Source organism: Plecotus auritus (assembly GCF_963455305.1).
Source record: "Plecotus auritus genome assembly, chromosome: 6".
Classification (NCBI taxonomy): domain Eukaryota; kingdom Metazoa; phylum Chordata; class Mammalia; order Chiroptera; family Vespertilionidae; genus Plecotus; species Plecotus auritus.
In genome coordinates this window covers 101652394-101660726 of record NC_137773.1, presented here as the reverse complement: position 1 = coordinate 101660726, position 8333 = coordinate 101652394, and positions in this window count along the sequence as shown.

The window sequence follows — 8333 nt, the reverse complement described above, 5'->3', positions numbered from 1 at the left end:
ACATTTTCAGATTAAGAAACACTAATAATTTTTCTGTTCTAAAGAAAATACTAAAGGAAGTTCTTTAAGCTGAAGGGAAATGAGAGCAAAGGACTTCAGAATAAAGAAAGGTGATGAGTAATAGAAAATAAAAAATCTGGATTAAAATAATAGATAATTTTTCTTGTCTCAAGTTCTTTAAAATATGTCTGATCACTGAAAACAGAAAGTATTTTATATTGTTTAGTGCAACTGGAATTATCATACATTGCTGGTGGGAATGCAAAATGATATAGGCATTTTAGAAAACTATTTGGCAGGTTCTTACAAAGTTAAACATATACTTACCATATAACCCAGCAATCCCATTTCTAAACATATATCCCTAGATAAATGAAAACTTAAGTTTACACAAAACTTGTATGCAGATGTTTAGAGAAGCTTTATTCATAATCATCAAAAGGTAGAAGCAACCTAAATGCCCTTCAATTGATGAATGGATAAACAAACTGTGGTGCATCCATACGAAAGACAATCATCTACAATTTATATGACATTCTGAAAAGGGCAAACTATAGAGATAGAGAACAATTTGTCAAGGATTAAGGGTGGAAAGAAAAGTTGACTACAAAGAGGCAACACAAGGAAATTTGGGGGAGGGATGTATATTCATGGAGGTGATTACATGATGAAGCATTTCTCCAAACTCAGAACTAAACACCAAAAAAGCTCATTATTCTCTATGTAAACTTATAAATAAGATTTTTTAAAATTTAGCCATCTGTTCATTTTCTCAATTTAACATGTCCCTCCCCTAAGTCTCTGTACATATTTCTATCTGCTCCGGGACAAGGCTCGGAACACGTCTGTCTATTCCGCCGCCATTTTTCTCCCCCCTCTCTCTGTACATATTTCTAAAAGCTGAATTCAAGTTGGACTCTCTTAAATTTAAATATTTAAAAATTCACCAAGGGAGCTTGCTTTTAAAAAGAATCGTACTGTTAGTTCTTTTGCAAAGTAAACTTGGTTAGTGCAGCTGACACTTGCTATTGTCCATGTAACCTGGAGTTTTGAATTTCATCTGTCTAAGGTAAAGTAAATATGCAACTCTGATGATTTTTCAGGATATTCTTTTTTGGTTTTTTGTTTGTTTGACAGCTCTGACCAAGAGTAGGTAGGGTAAGTTATTCTCCCAGTCTTTCCCAGTGCCATGACTGGAAGACAGTCAGAGATTCCTGGGCAGTTTGAGTGCTCAGAACCTGCCAATGGAGAAAGTTCTCTGATTTGGAGAGAAGAGGACACGGGGAGGTGGGGCTGGGACAACCGAGTACACAAGGACATGCCCTTGGTTCGGCTGTGCAGGCAGCTAAAGGTCACTGGGGCCCAAGCGCTGTTGAGCCCGTGGCCACACGCCTCCTCTCACCCTACCAGCCCCAGAACTCCCCGATGTCAAGGCAAACAGCAGCACCAGGAGAAGGAGGAAGTTGCCTTTGTCTCAGCCTCGTGCTCAGTGATGTATGTCAGAGATGACACCTGTTCAACAAACCAGGTAAACGCTATGTACCTTGTTCTGGCTGCACAGTTAGCTCAGGTGCTCTGCCCGCCCATTTGCACATCCTGGTCACCTTTCCTCAGGCCTCACTTTCCTGAGCAATGTTTCAGGGTCAGTAGTCTTTCAAAAAAGTTAGACAGCTCTGCTTTTGCCCCTCCTAGCAAGGTTCCTCCTTTGCTCAGTAGCTTCCTGAAAACACAAGGGGTGCAAATCTCATTGTTATCAGTCACGGAGCATAATAAATGGCTAGGGGAGTTCCCTATAAAGCAAGCCCCTTCCACAAACTGAAGTCTCCTTTTGTAAAGGCGCTAATACTCCCGTCTCATCACACACACACACACACACACACACACACACACACACGCATTTGCCAGTTTCTCCAGCTACTAACTCCTCACTGTACACGGTGGGTTTTGTCTGGGGAGCAGTGCAGGAGTCACTCTCCTGGTTCCTGCAATCACCTGGGCTGTGCTGCAGGGATTCCAGGAGGCATGACTGGAACTTAGGTGCTGGATAGCAAAACCACTTCTGGGAGCTCCGGGCTCCTGGCAGGGAATGTCCTCTTCTTTCTGGGCTCAGCTGCCTCTGCTCTCACTCCCAGCTCCACCCAGCGGCCAGCACAGAAGAGGACAGTGCCATAACTCAACACAAGGGGGATAGTCTTGGAAAAGTGTGCATTTCGTAAATAAGGAGAAATACACTGAGTGGCCAGATTATTATGATCTCTGAACGCATAGTAATCTGGCCACCCAGTATGTATGTGTGTGTGTGTGTGTGTATATATATATATATATATATATATAAATATAAAATAGAGGGGGGCCCAGTGCATGAATTCGTGCATGGGTGGGGTCTGGCCAGCCTGGCCAGGGGGAGGGGACATGGGCAGTTGGCCAGCCTGCCTGCTGGTTGAACTCCTGGTCGAGGGGACAATTTGCATATTAGCTTTTTATTATATAGGATATACACTGAGTGGCCAGATTATTATGCATTCAGAGATCATAATAATCTGGCCACTCAGTGTAGATTGCAATATGAATGTCCTCTCACATTGCCCAAATACACCTTTACTCTGGAGTTCTCACTTCGACTGGAAGGGATCTATGAATACTGCTAAATGTTCAAAGCCAAGTATAAGTCAGATTGAAATGGTTAACTGCCTTATTGCTGACAAGCCCAAGAGTGTCACCAATAAGGAAGAGCCACAGCACCGGGCTTAGTCACTCCCTCCTTCTCCCCGGAGCTCTCGCTGCGCTGCCTGACCTGCCTGCAGGAGGAGCCGCAGGTCAGCGGACTGATGATAACTAGCCCAGACCTGCCCCATCTGGCAGGCCCAGCGGCTCAGCCTCGAGGACTCCACAAATGCACCAGCCCCAGAAGCAGAACTGCTGAACGACTGTACAGGTCCGAGTCCCTACGCCCTCCTCCCGCATCAAATCAAAAATGTTCAATTTACCCACATCCATTAGGCCTCAGAACTGCGGGCTGCCCCTCCGCAGGCAGAACACACTCTGGAGCTGACCCTACGAGGCCAGGGTGGGGCCATCGGAGGATAAGCCTCTCCAAAGGGTCAGGAACCTCCCACATGGAGGTCCTTCTCCAGCATCACCCCTCAGTGTCACCTCCTCCCCTGGGCAAGAGACAGGGGGTGGGCTTCAAACCCACCAGGAACACTCCTGGGCAGTGCCCTACCTGAACAGGAGGCTGGGCATCTGGCCACGCAGTCCTGCCCCATGGGTTAGGGTTGCCCAGGGGGGCGGGGGAGGCTTTACTTTCAGGTCGCACCTGGCACAGCCCAGTGACCTCCTTCAGCTTCAGAGAAAACCCCGACGAAGCAAGGGCTGTTGCTTTGATGAAACGCACACGAATCGCAAGGCCCAGGCTGTGATCACAGCGCCTGTGTGCTTTCTCTGTGCAAATAGACTCTAAGCTCCTTCAGGGCAAAGGTCACAAAAGAAGAAAAAAAAAAAACAGTGCAAATGGTTTTCATTATAGTTTAGCATGATTTTGCCTAAAACCTTAAGATCCTCTGCTCTGTGTTGTTTTAACTTGATGGCATTTTATCAATCCCTTCCCCCGACGTTAAAACCCTCAGCCCATTTACATGGCAAACACATCAGATGAGGAAATAACCCACGAAAAACAACTGTCTCCCTTTGCTCGCTGAGGCAGCAGCTGTGCCTGTCACATCTCTGGGCTGCAATAATGGACAGAAGTATGAGTGGGGAAATCTTACTTTTGTCCATTAGGTCCTTCAACAAGCAGGGCCAGAACAGAGGGTTCACCTCTCTGAGCCTCCACTCCCCAGTCTAGAAAGCAGAGATAGTAACTGCTGGCATCGCAGGGCCACCCTGAGCATAAACATGCTGGTGTTTGAAAAGATGCTTGGTAAACAGGAAAAAGATATTCAGACACGAGCCATGATTACAGCAGGCCTGGCTATGGCTGCTGCCTCACCTGCGGCAAGGCCTGGTGTGCGCAGACAGACAGATCACTCCCTTCTCTAAAGTCCAGCTTAGGTTTTACACCTCCTAAGGGCACGTTCCCATATTGTCCTGTATTGCTACTTACACAGACACCATGTGTCTTTTCTGCGGTCCCCCACTGACTGCAGCGCCTTGCACGTTGCATTGTTACAGTTCACCAAGGTGATTCTCATCTCCCTGGAGAAAGCACAGGCTCCTGGGCTCGGCACTCAGGGCCTGGCATGGCAGAGACCTGGCTATACCAGCACTGACCTGCTGCTCTCCCTCTCAGCCGCCCTGGCCTGCTCACACTGCTCCCCGCATCCTCTGAGTGCTGTCCCCCCACGTTGCAACACACTCCCAATTTGACTTTCTCCATCGAATGCGCACCATCGTTTAGGGTCAGCTTCACTCCACTCTCCTATGAAACCCTTCGCAGGCCCCTTCCCGCAGGCATTCCATAAGCAGTTCAGGTCCTCAGTGTTTGCTAGTGCCGGCCAGCACTGTGCATGGTGCAGGGGGCACAATGGTGAACCTATCAGAGTTGATCCCCTCCCTCAGAGAACTAGGGTCTTCCTGGTAATAATGGTATGGAATGTAGACAGTTTGCCATGTGAGTATTTCGTTTATTTCACCCACATACCTTGGCCAGACGCAGCTCGAAAGCTAAATCTTTGAGTGAGACTCTTTGCACCCGCCCACTCACAAGCAAAATAACATGTGGCATATAAAAAGCTTATGTCAAAATAGTGTATGCCTCCACTCTTAGCTGTAAGACAAAAAAATACGTGAGGAAAGTTCCAAAACTATGAAGGATATTCAACAAAATGATCAACTTAGACATTAAAAGTGCACGACCACGTGCAACTTGATGACTGACAGGCACAAGAGGTTTAGTTTAAGGCTCTTAGACAAACACAAGTTAATGCACGTTATTCTGGAAACGTTTCCATTTGAGAAGAACAATCTGGTACAATAAGGGTCCAGAAGCTGAGGCAGACGTGGGTTTTCAGTTTGAAGGGTGAGAGATGAGGTGCGTGACTTGTGTATTAATGAAAATCAGATGCCACCTTGTGGCCAGAAGTAGAAATGCAGGAATTTAGCTAGGCAAAAGAATTTATTGCTCTGGGAATCACAGAATTACATTCCACAAAAACCATGCTCCATCCCAGTGGGCACAGTGTATTTCCACATTTACCCTCAAAAACACTTCTTTTCTCTAACCTATGATGTCTTTACAGACATAATCCTTGATTCACACACATGACACAAGCCTCCTAAAGCCTGCCTTCTCTAATCCATAGGATTGGCTATCACCTCACCCTAAATCCAGTGCTGATTATTAACCTCTGAAAAACTCTCAGGAAAAAAATAACTTTTTTGTTAATAATCACCCGAGGATATTTTTTCCATTGATTTTTAGAGTGGATAGAAGGGAGAGAGGGAGAAGGAGAGAGAGAGAGAAATACTGATATGAGAGACACATCGCTTGGTTGCTTCCTGACCAGGGCCGGGGATTGAACCAGCAACTCAGGCACATACCCTGGACCGGGGATTGAACCCATGACCCTTCAGTCATGGGCCGATGCTCTCACTACTGAGCCACACCAGCCATGGCACTCTCAGAAACATTTTGATCTCTGAAGGTGAAGATGGCATCACAGATATTTTCAAGGATATTAAGTGAAACACAATTTCTTTTCATAAGCAAAAAATTTTCAGAGACAAGCGAATGATAAAAGCTGGCTATATGAAGTAATTTTAAAATATTTTATACTTGTAATATTTATATTTTGTGATAGTCTATCAATTAAACATTTCTATTTTACAATGTTTTAAAGCTATTTACATTTTATAAAAGTAATAATTATTAATTTTGAGAATACTCGAAAGTTCAGAATTTCCCTCAGACTAAGACTTATTCAACAGAAAAGGTCAATATAAACATAATCATGCCTTACTGCAGATATTATCTATTTGGGTTGACAGGTGACAAATATACATCCCAAGATTCATGCTTTCAGCTCAATGCAACCAGGTGAGTCAACATTGCAGCGAATCCTCTCCCTCTTCCTGATTGCATCTGTGTAAAATGTGAAATAAAATAATGTGAAAATGTTCATGAAGCACTAGGCTTCTCAAGGTTTTAATGGGCACAGCTTTGTGGTGAGCATTTGCTATAATGAAAGTCCTTGATAACAGAAATCCCCGAGGACTTGGGCAAGGTCCAAATTTCAACAGCCTGGGGCCCAAGACTGAAAGCACCAGCAGCAGCCTGGTAGCTTAAGACCCAAAGGCTGGCAGCTTCCTGCAGTTCTTTCTTATTCTCTAGCACATCTAGTCATCTTATCCATAGTTTAGTTTGTGAGCATAATAATGAAGCTCTGTGGTCAGTTCACAATCTTTAGGCAGGGTACAGGGTCTGAGGGACAATTGTCCTGTATGACTCCCTCTCAGGTGTCCCCTCAAGCTCATGATATGAGTAAAACCTGGAAAAATTACACATTAAGGGGGTCCCTTTAATGGTACTGAGTAGGCAATGCTACTGGGAGGAGCAGCCTGGCCGGCGTGGCTCAGTGGTTGAGCGTCCTCCTATGAACCAGGAGGTCATGATTCAATTCCCAGTCAGGTCACATGTCCAGGTTGTGGGCTCTATCACCAGTGGGGGGTGTGCAGGAGGCAGCTGATCTATGATTCTCTCTCATCATTGATGTTCCTATCTCTCTCTCCCCCTCCCTCCCTCTCTCTGAAATCAATTAAAACAGTTAAAAAAAATAATGTTTTGAATGGAAAGACTGGACCAAATCCTGGGCCTATTATTCATCGTGGAAGAAAAACTTCCTTCACACAAAATGGAACACGAGGTTGTAAGGCTCGTGGTGTCCCGGTGTAAGGTGACCAAAAGCACGGATTCATTTGTAAGTGTTCTTACTGTCATGATTGGTCTGATCCAACTTTCTATGTCGAAGAGATTATTTTGACATTGACTTAGATAAATAACAATCTGTTTATTAATGCTATCTTGAATTTTCACCTTGGCCTCTATAACAACTCTTTTAAGATCAGCAAGTTTCTGAAAGCCAGGTTTGCAAAGCATACCTTCTGTGAATACCAACACAATGATCAGCTTTTTGTAGTTGGTTTAATAGTAGTTTTTTTCTGGTCCATTTTACCCACTGAGCACACAGTGGATAAGTCAGCATGCCCAAGGCTGGAGCATTAGCCCTGCAGGCCATGAGCTGGTTGGGTGATCCTGAATGATCTTGGGCATATCTTTTCATCTCTCTGGTCTCCTCATCTGTGAGTGCCCTACGTTGGGCTGCCAGTTGCGAGTGTCCCCCCCACCCACGTCCTGCGTGGTTCAGGGTTCAGGTTCAGGGCTCGGGCTCTGGAGTAGGCCGCACACAAATGAAAGAGACTAGAAAATATTAATTTGGAAATATTGGGGGCCAGGCAGGAGCCCAACTCAAGGGGAAGAACTCCACCCTGCTCTGGCCTTGCTATCCCTTTTATTAAGACTATGGGATACACCCATAGCCTTTAGGCAGGCAATTCCAGTAATAGCCAATCAGCAAGAACTTACATAAAACTGGAAGGTGGAAGTTGCTTCAGCTACCATTGTCTCAACTAAACAGTGAATGGTTGGCTCTGACCTTTCAGAGCTTCAAGGTTGACCAGCCTTTCGGGTTCCTTGTCCACACCTCTCTGCTAGTGAGGACAATGGGCGGCTTCCAACACTTATCTGTAAAACGAAAGGGTTGGGCCAGAGGGCCTGTGCTAGTCCCTCCAGCTGGAACACCCAGGATAACTCCTATCCAGTCTCTAAGTCAGTCACTAAGGGAGCTTACATGCTTTGTACATGAGGTTAGGAAGAGAATCTTCACAGCCTTTCAGCCTGCCCGCCACAAAGAATCACCCATTGTGCTTCACTCCTTACTTCCTAAACTACTCTACAAATCTATACAGGCAGTCCTCAGGTTACGTCAGGCTCACTGTATGTCATTTCGTGGTTACGTCACCATCCCCATTTATTTATTAAAAAAAAAAAAAAGTTCCGTCATTTCGATGTATGTACATATGTGCTTTATGTTTTTTATTATTTATTTACCACAAGTGAAGGTCAGGAATTGTTATCTTTCTTTTAATTTTTTTTTACTGTTTCACTTTATTACTGCTGTGTATGTGCTCCCTGTGAGTGACATAGGTGCTTATGTAGGTGGATTCAGACTTACGGCGAAAATCGCATTAATTACTTCACGCCATAGGAACAGATCTCCGATGTAACCCAAGGACTTACTGTATATAAAAGCCTAAGCAACCATTATGACAGGTCAACC